Source organism: Saimiri boliviensis, chromosome 1 (genome assembly GCF_048565385.1).
Source record: "Saimiri boliviensis isolate mSaiBol1 chromosome 1, mSaiBol1.pri, whole genome shotgun sequence".
NCBI lineage: Eukaryota > Metazoa > Chordata > Mammalia > Primates > Cebidae > Saimiri > Saimiri boliviensis.
The window spans coordinates 54,470,611-54,484,269 of NC_133449.1; the positions used below are offsets into that span (position 1 = coordinate 54,470,611).

Below are 13,659 nucleotides of genomic sequence, written 5' to 3' on the forward strand. Positions count from 1 at the left end.
GACAAACATCATCCTGCTACCATAACCTGGCAGAGACTCAACAAAAAAAGAAATCTTCTCCATGATGACCATTGATGCAAAAATCAATAAAATACTGGCAAACTGATTGCAACAGTGCATCAAAAAGCTTATCCATCATGATCAAGTAGGCTTCATCCCAGGGATACAAGGCTGGTTCAACATACACAAGTCCATAAACGTAATCCACCACATAAATAGAACCAAAAACAAAAACCACATGATTATCTCAATAGAGGCAGAGAAGTCCTTCAACAAAATTCAGCAGCCCTTTATTCTAAAAACTCTCAATAAACTAGGTATCGATGGACCATATCTCAAAATAATAAAAGCTATTTATGACAAATTCACTGCCAATATCATACTGAATGGGCAAAAACAGGAAGTATTCCCTTTGAAATATGGCACTAGACAAGGATGACCTCTATCTCCACTCTTATTCAATATAGTATTGGAAGTTTTAGCCAGAGCAATCAGGCGAGAAAAAGAAATAAAGGGTATTCAATTAGGAAAGGAGGAAGTCAAATTGTCTCTATTTGCAGATGACATGTTTGTATATTTAGAAGACCCCATCATCTCAGCCCAGCTCTCCTTAAGCTGATAAACAACTTCAACAAAATCTCAGGACACAAAATCAATGTTCAGAAATTATAAGCTTTACTATACACCAATAACAGACAAACAGAGAGCCAAATCAAGAGCAAACTCCCATTCACAATTGCCACAAGAAGAATAAAATACCTAGGTATCAACTAACAAAGGAGGTAAAGGACCTCTTCAGGGAGAACTACAAACCACTGCTCACAGAAATAAGAGAAGACACAAATGAATTGAAAAACATCCCATGTTCATGGTTAGGAAGAATCAATATTGTGAAAATGGCCATACTGCCCAAAGTAATTTATAGATTTAATGCTATCCCCATCAAACTACCAATGACATTCTTCACAGAACTAGAAAAAAACCACTTTAAACTTCATATGGAACCAAAAAAGAGCCCACATAGCCAAGACAATCCTAACCAAAAAGAACAAAGCTGATGGCATCATGCTGCTGGACTTCAAGCTATACTACAAGTTGACAATAATCAAAACAGCACAGTACTGGTACCAAAACAGAGACATAGACCAATGGAACAGAACAGAGACCCCAGAAGAAACACCAAACATCTACAACCATCTGATCTTCGACAAACTCAGCAAAAACAAGCAATGGGGAAAGGATCCCCTGTTTAATAAATGGTGTTGGGAAAATTGGCTAGCAATGTACAGAAAGCAGAAACTGGACCCCTTCCTGACATCTTACACTAAAATTAACTCCAGATGGATTAAGGACTTAAACATAAGACCTAACACCATAAAAACCCTAGAAAAAAACCTAGGCAAAACCATTCAGGACATAGGCATAGACAAGGACTTCATGACTAAAACACCAAAAGCAATAGCAACAAAAGCCAAAATAGACAAGTGGGATCGAATTAAACTTCAGAGCTTCTGTACAGCAAAAGAAACAATCATTAGAGCCAACCAGCAACCAACAGAATGGGAAAAAGTTTTTGCTAGCTACCCATCTGACAGAGGGCTAATATCCAGAATCTACAAAGATCTAAAACAGACTTACAAGAAAAAAACAAACAAACCTGTCCAAAAGTGGGTGAAGGATATGAACAGATACTTTTCAAAAGAAGACATATATGAAGCCAACAAATATATGAAAAAATGCTTATAGTCACTCATCGTTAGAGAAATGAAAATCAAAACCACATTGAGATAGCGTTAGAATGTCAATGGTTTACACCAGTTAGAATGGCGATCATTAAAAAATCTGGAGACAACAGATATGGAGAGGATGCAGAGAAATCAGATCACTTTTACACTGTTGGTGGGAGTGTAAATTAGTTTAACCATTGTGGAAGACAGTGTGGTGATTCCTCAAGGATCTGGAAATAGAAATTCCATTTGACACAGCAATCCTATTACTGGGTATATACCTGAAGGAGTATAAATCGTTCTGTTATAAAGACACATGCACACACATGTTCATCGCGACCCTGTTTATAATAGCAAAGACCTAGAACCAATCCACATGCCAATCACCGATAGACTGGATAAAGAAAATGTGGCACATATACAGCATGGGATACTATGTAGCCATAAAAAACGATGAGTTTGTGTCCTTTGTAGGAACGTGGATGAACCTGGAAGCCATCATTCTCAGCAAACTGACACAAGAACAGAAAATCAAGCACCACATGTTCTCACTCATAGGTGGGTGTTGAACAATGTGAACACTTGGACACAAAGAGGGGAGCATCACACACTGGGGTCTGTTGGAGGAGGCTATGGGAGGGATAGAGGAAGGGAGGGTGGGGAGGGATAACATGAGGAGAAATATCAGGTATAGGTGATGGGGGGATGGTGGCAACAAACCAGATTGTCATGAATGTACCTATGCAACAATCTTGCATGATCTGCCCATGTACCCCAGAATCTAAAGTACAATTAAAAAAAAAAGTTGGTCTGTCCTTTCAGTGTAAGATGGTGTGAAGGTAAATATTCTTTTTCAGGATGAAATTTAAAATACAAAAATTGTATATGGCATTCAGGTATGGCCAGAAAGGCTGGCTTGGGCCTTAATATATTTTTTGTGAGTTTAGTGCAAGTTTTACTTCTTATTAGAGTTGACCCACATCAACCAAGCCCATAAATGAATGTGCTTATATAAAGTGCTCATTTATTGACCTTATATGGGAAATAAAAGGAGTGGGAAATTCTTGAGCCAACATATCCTGCACAGTCTCGCTCTATAATCATACCTACCTAAGATGTAATATCACATATTATGAGCATAAAATTAAAAGATGAATTAGTTATTCAATGGCTAAAATTGCGGGTGGCATCCAACTTGTCAAAAGGGGTATTCTCCAAATTACAGCTGCAATGCTCAGAAAAGAATTTTGCCTAATGTATTCAATTTCTTGTACAGCAGAGGAATGGGCACTGGGATTTTCGCCTTCTCTGAGATTTTCCCCCTGCCTTCTAGTCTTCCAAAACTGCTCACTCACCTTCAGAGTTGCATACTCTTCTGACATTATGATTCTGAAAGTCATTTATACCTCTTTAAAGTACCTTTTTATTATATATTTTTTGGTATATTCTGTAAGAATTGCCAATATTATTTACTTTATTTACAAATTTGAGGAGCTTTCTCTGTTTATTTCCCCATTACTGATAGTGATTTCTTTGGTGTTTGGAAATATTTCTTTTCTACTCCTGATAGCTACTTACATGTCAAAGGATGTTAATTAGCTTAACATTTTTGGCTTCTCTTTGTTCCATCAACTCCTCCATTTCAGGTAAATGACTTATCACTTAACAGTTTGTAAATCTGGGATAAATATACTGAGCATTCTCAATTTTGGGGACTAAGCTGCTATAATTTAGATTTTATGAACAGTGAAATGATTTTTTCATATCTGCATCACTCTTTGTTCTTTTTCCCAACTTATTCAGTACTAGAGAAAGAAAGAGAAGTAATTTTTATTGGCCCAGTTTGTAAACCCCAAATGTTTGCACTATGAGATTGGAAAATAATGCTTTAATTTGATGGAATAGAAAGAAAGCTTGACTGAATTTTAGATCTAAGTTTCCTGAAAACTTAAGATGTAACCTTGGGAAACCCTTTATTTTTTTGTATTAGTCTTTCCATTGTAACATGAAATAGATTAGGGTGCATGGTTTCTAAGAAGCAATTAGCCCATGAATAATTCGTGGTTTTTCATAGATTGATCGATTTAAGTAACTGAGGAATAGAGGTATGTCAACTGACCTGGGTAGTATATTGGGGAACTATTTCTTTTACAGGCCAAATTAAAGGGCCATCCCATGTTATTTCTTATAAATTTATTTGTAACTGATGTCTTCCATTACTTACCTACTGTGAAAACCCTTTAGACTTTGTGTGTTCTGTATGTGCTGATTTTCTTTATACATTTTAATCCATGGCCTTCCAATTACATGACCTTCTCGTCCAATAATATTTTATCTGCCCTAGTCTGTCACATTATTGACTATGTCATCAGCAGGAAATACACAGTTTTTGAAATCTGGTTATTACCACCCAATCTCACAGCCTATTCCTGCATATCTCCCACTATCACATTTTCTTGAACTTACTGAGAATCACAAACTTTACTCATAAAAAACTTTTTATTCTAGTATCCCTCTCATGTCTTTGCCACCTTCTTTACCTAGCTTAGGTTCCCCAGTCCACCATATTTATCACCTCATGGTAAATATTAAGTCCATGGGAAACAAACAAAAAGAATCTCCTGACAAATTTTAGCCCTGGTTAAACCCATAACAACTGGTCCCAACTTCAACTCATCACTGAAAATTGAATGTGGCAACAATATTGCTTGGAAATATTATTTCACTTCTCTGGGAGGTTTGTTTTCCTATAATCTTAAACCATTCATGTTTAGTCTCATTCTTCCAACTTCTTAAAGCCCATCCTTTGTCCTCTACTCTCAGCTAATTCAGGAGTTGTATCATCTTCACAGTGCTGGATGTCCACCTGATGTTCATCTTCACTCTTCCTATCTGGTTCCCCTCCTGTTCAATTGTGATTAAGCTGGAACACCTTCTTGTGTCTGGATTCCCATCCCACTTTTTAAAATACTTTTTTTTCAATTATTTCTTTTTCTCTTCTGCATATTGAATATACAACTCTGTATCTATCAGCCCGTAGGCAAGCCTTAAGGCTTTCATGTTAGAAACCTCAGTTAAAACAATAACAATATGAATCCATAGACCCAGCATTTCCTTTAAGCTATGATCTACTTCTTGGCTTTCTTCACAGTAATAACTTTTTGAAAATTATCTATGGATATTATTTTCACCTTCTCCCCATTGTAGCCCCAATATTCAATCAAATACAATTTTTTTGAGTCTCTTATATATCCAAACTATGACTGAGATTTTTATGTCTTTTATTCCAAATTGCCATCAACTTTCACCTCAAATACAAGATTTCTAAAAATTTTCCCCACATATTAATTTGTGCATTTATGATTATCTACCAGATAGCTAGAATAATCAACTTTTTAAATAAAAGTTGATTGCATTACTCTCTCACTTAGTTACTTTTAGAGTCTTCAGACTACACTAAGAATAAAATCTCATAGTTTTACATGTAATTATTAAAAGTCATGCAATTAATACTCCCATAATCTGCTGTCATTTTTTCCTTATCTCACTTTCACTTTGTATGCTACATCCATCCTGACCTTTTATCTGTTTCTAAGACCTGCCAAAATGCTTTAGGATTCTAGGTTTTCACAAGGCTCTGGTTTCTACTTTGGAAGGTTTTCCCCTGGCTTAATCTTATTTATGCTTCTTATCTTGCCACAAATGCCAATGCTACAAAAAGTCTTCTGTGAAAACTCAGACTTAGGTCTCTTGTACAACACTCTGTATTTTCCTTTAATACACATATAAGGATTGTAACTTAAGATTTACTTGATAATTATATTATCAGTTTCTAACTTACTCATCAGACTGCAAACTTTATATAAGAAGTGATTACACTGAAAGTGTAGATGTTTGTCTTCCCATCTCCTTGGAATCAGTTTGTCCTCATTAATTATTTATTGAATGAAAAATTAGTAAATAAATGTGAGGGGAAAGAAGAAAAAAAATCTTTCATTTATGGATCATCTCTCATATGCCTGGTACTTTGGTTGACATATTTTCTAGATGAAGAAACTAAGATTCAGCACACCTGACACACCTGATTAAAATTGGATGATACCTAATAGAAGGATTTGAACTCTGTTCTGGATGCAAAGGTAACCACCAAGGCTGATGAAATCTCAGTCCCTCCCAAAACCTGTTTATTTAGACTGCCTCCTATTATGGTTCCCCAAAAGGCATCTTCTGCAGTAACTATATATATTTCTGATCACTAGTTGCTGTAGTCCCTTTTAAAATTTCTTTTGTTCCCAGTCTCTCATACTTTGGAAATGTCAGTCATTTTTAGATCTGAACCCAGATACTTGACTTCAGCTCATTTCCACTGACTTCCCATAAATGCTATATACTTAATAATCATGTTAGTTTACTTCTTTCCCTCAGCAAATATGAGTCATTATTTGGTAAAGATATTCCTTTTTTTTTCAGACATCAAAATCTCCAGAATGCTGCATAATATAAGAGAGCAATACTGTATCTCCTTATGGTCAGTCCATGTCTTTGTTTGCCTCATCCAACCTTACAGAGAGTGCAAGAGTTAAAGTTGCAATAGTTCAGAGTGGAAAATACCACAGATAATAAAAGACTTAGCAGAAATCACTTCCTCTCCTGCTGCTTCTGCTGCAGGCCTTTAGGAATGTTACAGACTGTGACTATATAGACATTTATGTGCCCTTATAAATACATCACATGTAAATGTTTTTCTGGAAGGCTGGGAGGGCTGAATCAATGTATGGTCATTTTTCCCCTTGTCAGAAGCAATAGAATTTTTATTGGCATAATTTCCATTACTCAGCACTGACTATGGTATCTTTGATCAAACTAATTAGAAATAGTTACACTTTGCACCATGAGATAGATCAAATTTATTTGAAAAATTATGTATGTGCACACATAGAAAATAAATAGGGATATTAAATATGAAGATATGACATTTATGCAACTGGTTGGAGTGAGGAGGCATTCTAATTAGGTAGTGAATATTCTTAAAGTATAGATTTTTCCTACGTGGATTGCACTATTCAGCTAAAACTACAATTGCTAATTTGAATGCATAAAAAAGGGCAAAGATATTTTTCTGATCATGAAGTCAGTCTATATTTATTGGTCAACTGCTATGTGTCTTTGCCAGATATGATGATGAGGAACATGAGTTTCAGGCATTGAGAAGTCTTTTAAAATGCTGGGTGGACAGAAATTACTCTAATTAGTGTGTATGAAAAATAGAATGTTATAAATTCCTCAAGTGTATGTTAGAGGAAAGAACTGATGGCGTTGTTCAGAGATGTGATGGAACCTTGTGGTTGGGAGATGTGTCCATGGTGAAGCAGAGACTCAACTGGTTTAGAAAAGATAATATGGAGAAAGGAAATGGAAGTGCAGAATGTATGTCAGGCAGAGAATGGGATAAGAACTGAAGTTTTACTTTTTGCCTCCAATGATTTAAATAATCAAAGATGGAGAAACACAAACCCCGGTGATGAATATGCAGTTTGTCCGGTAAATAATTTGGATACTTGTTGTCAAGGGTTGAATGGGATAAATAAACCAGAAGTGCTGGGTGCTGTGCTGTGGGGGTTTTTCTTGCTGTTATTGTTATGATTTTTTTTTTTTTTTTGCTTACATAGAAGCAATTTCAGAGTTCATGACAAAAAAGGCATTTCAAGTTTTTGCAGTTGTGCAAAGTGGTTATTTGACTTATTTAACATGTATATTCACAGCTCTTGCCAGACTGTGATACAGAAAGGGTTATATTATTGTAATACCCTACCCTTTTGACAGATCTCAGGTTTTGCTGAACTATCCTCATCACTGAAAGCTAAGCTGCATAGTTATGAGGCAGCCTTGACTGCTGTCATAGACTGCCCCTACGAGTACACCCCTATGGTTGTGGCATTTAGTGCTTTCTGATGATGGGGATCCCCAACTTTGAATTCTGGCAAAGCTCCACTTAGCAGCAAATCAGTATCCAAATCTTGGTAGTTCGTACTGGCTAGCCCCTGGTAAAATTGTGTTAAAAACAATGCCTGTTTTTCCCAGGACTCTGCAGGTAGAATACAATCATGCAATGTAGAGGTCTTCCTGGCTCACTTGATGGACATTCAAATATAGGATGGAAGCTGCAATTCCACTTAAAGGTGGAAGAAAAGCATCTTTCCTACACACAGAAACCTCTCAAGTTTAATATGGTTTTTTACACTCTTGAGAAAAATCTAATATGTTTTTCAGTCATTTAAAACTTAAGATTCTGTCCTATGATATGACTCCTCTTTAAAAATCCTTTTATCTTTTGTCCTTGTTCCCTGTTCCCACTTCTTTGTTCAGAAACATATAATGACTAACTCAAAATAAAATTTCTCTTTGAGAAAAATTTATCTACTTTGACAAGAGTCAGCAGAGGTCAAGAGATTTGTTTGAATTGCGGGCAATTAAGCAACCACATACAATCACATAACAAAAGGCACAGTTATAACTTTTGTTGTAAGGACTTATTTTTTATTATACTTTTAGTTCTGGGGTACATGTGCAGAACGTGCAGGTTTGTTAACGTAGGTATGCATTTGCCATGGTGGTTTGCTACACTCATCAACCCGTTATCTACATTAGGTTTTTCTCCTAATGCTATCCCTCCCATAGCCCCCCACCCCACGACAGGCCCTGGTGTGTGCTGTTCCCCTCCCTGTGTCCATGTGTTCTCATTGTTAACTTCCACTTATGAGTGAGAACATGCGGTGTTTGGTTTTCTGTTCTTGTGTTAGTTTGTTGAGAACGATGGTTTCTAGCTTCATCCACTTTTAACCAGTGGAAAGCAACTAGGAGGCAAAAAGTATAACGTAAGATTTCTTATTGCATTGTCCTTTTCTTGTGCTCTAATATCACTTTATGTTTCTTTAAACTAAAATATTTAGACCCCAAAAGGCTTGCTGAAAGGGAGAATGTAAGCAGCGCACAAATATATGTGTGTATATATGCAAATACACACACACACACACACACACACACACACACACACACACAGGCTCATAAATTTGTATATTAACCAAGCGTAAACTTCTTGGAGGAGATAAGTTTTAAAAGATTCTTTCTGGCCAGGTACGGTAGCTCACACCTGTAATCCCAGCACTTTGGGAGGTTGAGGCTGGCGAATCACAAGGTCAGGAGTTCAAGACCAGCCTGACCAATATGGTGCAACCTGTCTCTACTAAAAATACAAAAGTTAGCTGGGTGTGGTGCCGCATGCCTGTAGTCCCAGCTACTCAGGAGGCTGAGGCAGAAGAATCACTTGATCCCCAGAGGCAGAGGTTGCAGTGAGCTGAGATGGTGCCACTGCATTGCAGCCTGGGTGACAGAGTGAGAATCCATCTAGAAACAACAACAAGAAATGATTATTTCTTGGAGAAAATGTGTTTGTCTAAGAGATAAGGCGAGGTATGTGAGATCATTTGGGCTACTCAGGTAAGAAATTTTCATGTATTATTGCTGCTTGTTTACGTTCTCAGATGACAAATACATACCTTTGGGTAGACTCCGGTATTAGTTGTTCTGAAATGTGATGACTTCTGAAAGATTGCTATGGACTGCATTTTTTGACAATATTAACCTTAAAAAATAACTAAAAAATTATTGACTAAAAATAGGCACCAAGAAAGTAGTATAGGCTGCACAAAGGCCATGTCTATTTGATATAATTGGATACTGTAATAAGCATTTAAACTGTTTCATAAGAAAAATCTTTGATAATAAAAGTTTTCTTTGAGGCTTTATTTACTATGGACTATTTAAATAGCCTTAACACTAGATGAAACATCAAGTCAACTTTGGGGCTTGACACAACTAACATGTATAATCAGAGTAATGAAAAGAAGATAGAGAAAGAAGGATGTCCCAATATTTTAAAAAATGAGCAATGAAGAATAAATTTTAAGTGGATCTTAAATGCACATAATTGGAATAACTATAATCTCTGGTTTATAACACAATCTCATCATTTGTACATTAATACCCCTTTTTACATTTATATTTTATAATTCAATGTAATAAAATTTAATAATGAGACTTAGAGACCCACTGTCTTAGTCTATTTTGTGCTAAATACCACAGACTGGATAATTTATAATGCACAGAAAGTTATTTGGCTCACAGTTCTGGAGTCCAGAAAGTCCAAGATCAAGGGGCTGACATCTGGCAAGAGTCTTCTTGCTGCATCAACTTGTGGCACAAGAGTAGAAAGGGCAAGAGAAATAGAAAAAAAAGAGATCAAACTTGTCCTTTTGTAATGAACTTACTCCTGCAATAAAGGCATGAATCCACTTCTGCAAGCAGAGCCCTCATGGCCTAATTACCTCTTAAAGCCTCCATCTTTTAATTCTGTGACAATAGTCATTAAATTTCAAAATGAATTTGGGAGTGGACAAACATTCAAACTATAGCAGCCACCCGCCACCTTTCCACAAGTAACCTAAAACATTTTTTTTCTCTTTAGTTTCATTGCAGCTATATAATCCCATTCACAGCCCCCCACCCCTGCCACACACACACTTTTTTGGGGACTTAGTTTTTCCACTCAGCATTACACTGTTAAGATGGATCCATATTGTTATGTGTTTTGTTTTAGACAGCTTGGGCACTGTATAATATTCTACTACATGAATATAATACAGATGATCATCTGCTTTATAGATATTTGTTTCCTTTTGCTGTTATAAACAGGGCTTCTATGAACATTCTTGTATGCATGTTTTGGTGTGTATGTACAAGAGTGGAAACAGTTCCACTCAGCATTACACTGGTAAGATGGATCCACATTGTTGTGTGTCATTGTTTTAGACAGCTTGGGCACTGCATAATATCCTACTATATGAATATAATGCAGATGGTCATCTGCTTTATAGATGTTTGGATTGTTTCCTTTTGCTGTTATAAACAGGGTTTCTATGAACATTCTTGTATGCATTTTTTGGTGTGTAGGTACAAGAGTGGGAATAGAATCAATGGATTTTATGGTACATAAACAGTCAGCTTTAGGAGATATCTTAGTTTATTTGTGCTGTTATAACAAAATACCTAAGACTGAGTAATTTATGCAGAGGAGAACGTTATTTTCCCACAGTTCCGGAGAATGGGAAATCCAACATCAAGGTGCTGGTAGGTTCTGTTGTGGGGAGAGGGTCATTTTATGCTTCTAAGATGATACCTTGTTGCTGCATCCTCCAGAGGGAAGAAAAGTGTGTCCTCAAATGGCAAAAGGCAGAAGAGAAAGATTAGCAAATGGTGCTTGAAGCCTCTTTTATAAGGGCCTTAATCCCAATTATGAGAGGAGGAGCCCTCATGATCTAATCACCTCTTAAAGGTCCCATGTCTCAATATCATTACATTGGTCATTAAGTCCCAACACCTGAATTTTGGAGGAGATTTTTATATTCAAAGCATAGTAGGAGATAACATTAAGCTCTTTTAAAAAAATGGTTGCTATAATTTTTCACTAGCAATTTATAATAGATTCTGGTCATTCACATCTTCTCTAATACTTGTCATTATCACACTTTTAAATTTTTGTCAATAAAATGAGTATCAACTGGGTCATATTGTGGTCTTAATTAAATATTATAATATCAGTAACAATATTAAACATTTCTGCATAAATTTCTTAGGACTTAGTCCTTAGTTCATTATGATCTCCTTAATTTCAGCATAGGGAAATAGATCAATATTTTCTTTTAGATTAACCCTTCTTGAGTTTTGTTTAAAAATGTTTTTCATTCCTTAGGGTCAGAACACTATTTCCTTATATTTTATAACAAGAATATTCAACTTTTTGTTTTGGCATACATGATAGGCAGAACTGGAACCTGCAAATATGTTATTTTACATAGCAAAAGGGATTCTGTAGATGTGAATAAGGTTACAGACCTTGAAGAGGGAAGATTATCTGGGATTATCCTGGCAGGCCTAAACTAATCATATGAGCTCTTATAAGCAGATACTCTGTAGTCAGAGAAAGTGACTACATAGTAAAAATTCACCATATTATTGTGACTCTGAGATATAGGAGGCTATGTGCAAGAAACTGAATTCTGTCAACAAACTAAAAAGGGAGGGAATGGATCTGTGTCTAGAGCCTTCAGAGGTGAATATATATCCCTGTGGACACCTTGTTTTTACTCCGGGGATACCCATGTCAGACTTTTGACCTTCAGACCTATCAGATAATTTTATGGTGATTTAAACCTAGTTTGTCATAATTTGTTGTAACACCAAGGGAAAACTCATACTAAGTATGGGATCACTTTTTAACAGATTTTTTGAGATGTAATTCAAGTATCATACAATTGACTCTTTTAAAAGTGAACAAGTCAATGTATCTTACTATATTTACCTGTATGTACAAACACTACCACAGTTGAGTGGTAGTGTTTGAGACTTTTATCATGTAAAAAAGAAATCACATATGTTTTAGCTATCTCCCTCATCCCTCAGTTTTACACAATCACTAATCTGCTTCATGTCTCTATTTGCTAAAATTTATTAAAGTGAAAGTTATATAAAAGTAACCATTTTAAAGTGAGAAATTCAGTGGCATTTGGTATATTCAGAATGTTGTGTAGCTCCCATTGCTTTATAGTTAAAAAGCATTTCCTTCACTCCAAAACAAAACTCTGTACCTTTGAGGAGTACTCCTCTTCTCCCTGCCAAGGCAAACATCATTGTTTTTTTTTTTTTTTTTTTTTTTTTTTTTTTTTTTTTTTTTTAATATACTATCTATTCTGAATGTTTCAGAAAAATAGAATATGATAATACATGAACTTTTCTGTCTGGTCTCTTTCTCTTAGCAATATTCTTGATGTTTTATCCATGTTGTGGCATGTGTCAGCAATTTCTTTCATGTCTAAATAATGATTCATCATATGTATATATCACAATTGGTTTATTCATTTATCTACCAATGGACATTTGAGCTATTTCTCTTTTTTGCTTTGATAAATAATGCTTCTAGAAAGACTCATGTACAAGTTTTTTAGGGACATATGTTTCAATTTCTTTTGGACATATACCTAGCAGTGGAATTACTGGTTCATTTGGTAATTCTGTTTTTAACGTTTTGAATAGCAGACAGATTCTACAGTGGCTTAATCATTTTACCTATCCTCAACAAGACTCACTCTTTGCCCTTGAAAAATTTTTTGTCATTATGGCCTCCTTGTGGGTATGAATTGGTATCACATAGTGGTTTTGATTTGCATTTTCAAAATGACCAGTGACATCATGCATCTTTCTTTGTGCTTGTTGTCTATTTATATTCATTTGTATATCTTTGAATAAAGAATTCTTTGCCCATTTTAAAATTCTATTATTATTATTATTTGCTCATTGAGTTATTGCAGTTTTTTATATATTCTGGAAACAAGACCCAAATCAGATATATTATTTGAAAACATATTCCCATCTTGTGATCTGTCCTTTCAGTTTCTGGGTAGTGTTCTCAACACAAAAATATTTTTGATTCTGATGAAGTACAACTTATCTATTTTTATCACTGTTACTTACACTTTTGGTGTCATTTCTAAGAAACCATTGTCAAATCCAAAGTCACAAAGATTTATTCTTCTATTTTCTTCTAAGAGTTTTATAGTTCTGGCTCTTATATTTAGGTAGCTGATCCATTTTGAGTTAGTTTTTGTGTATGGTATGAGGTAGGAGTCCACTTTTTCTGTCCTTTGCATGTGGTTATTCAGCTACCCCAGCACCATTTGTTGAAGAGCGTATTCCTCACTCTTGAATAGCCTTGATACTCTTGTCACAAAAAATTGATCATCAATACACGAGTTTATTTCTGAACTCTCACTGCTGTTTCATTGGTCTATGAGTCTATACTTACTTCAATAGCGTATTG

General features: G+C 35.5%; 1 long non-coding RNA gene across 1 annotated transcript in view; it reads right to left on the minus strand.

Moving 5' to 3' along the window:
- Positions 1-9,869: 9,869 nt before the first annotated feature.
- The window catches only part of LOC141580621 (uncharacterized), a 97,612-nt gene continuing 93,822 nt past the window's right edge, over positions 9,870-13,659 (minus strand). Inside the window, exon 4 of the long non-coding RNA XR_012512895.1 lies at positions 9,870-9,977. This is a non-coding gene — a long non-coding RNA (uncharacterized LOC141580621). The remainder of the gene's footprint in view (positions 9,978-13,659) is intronic.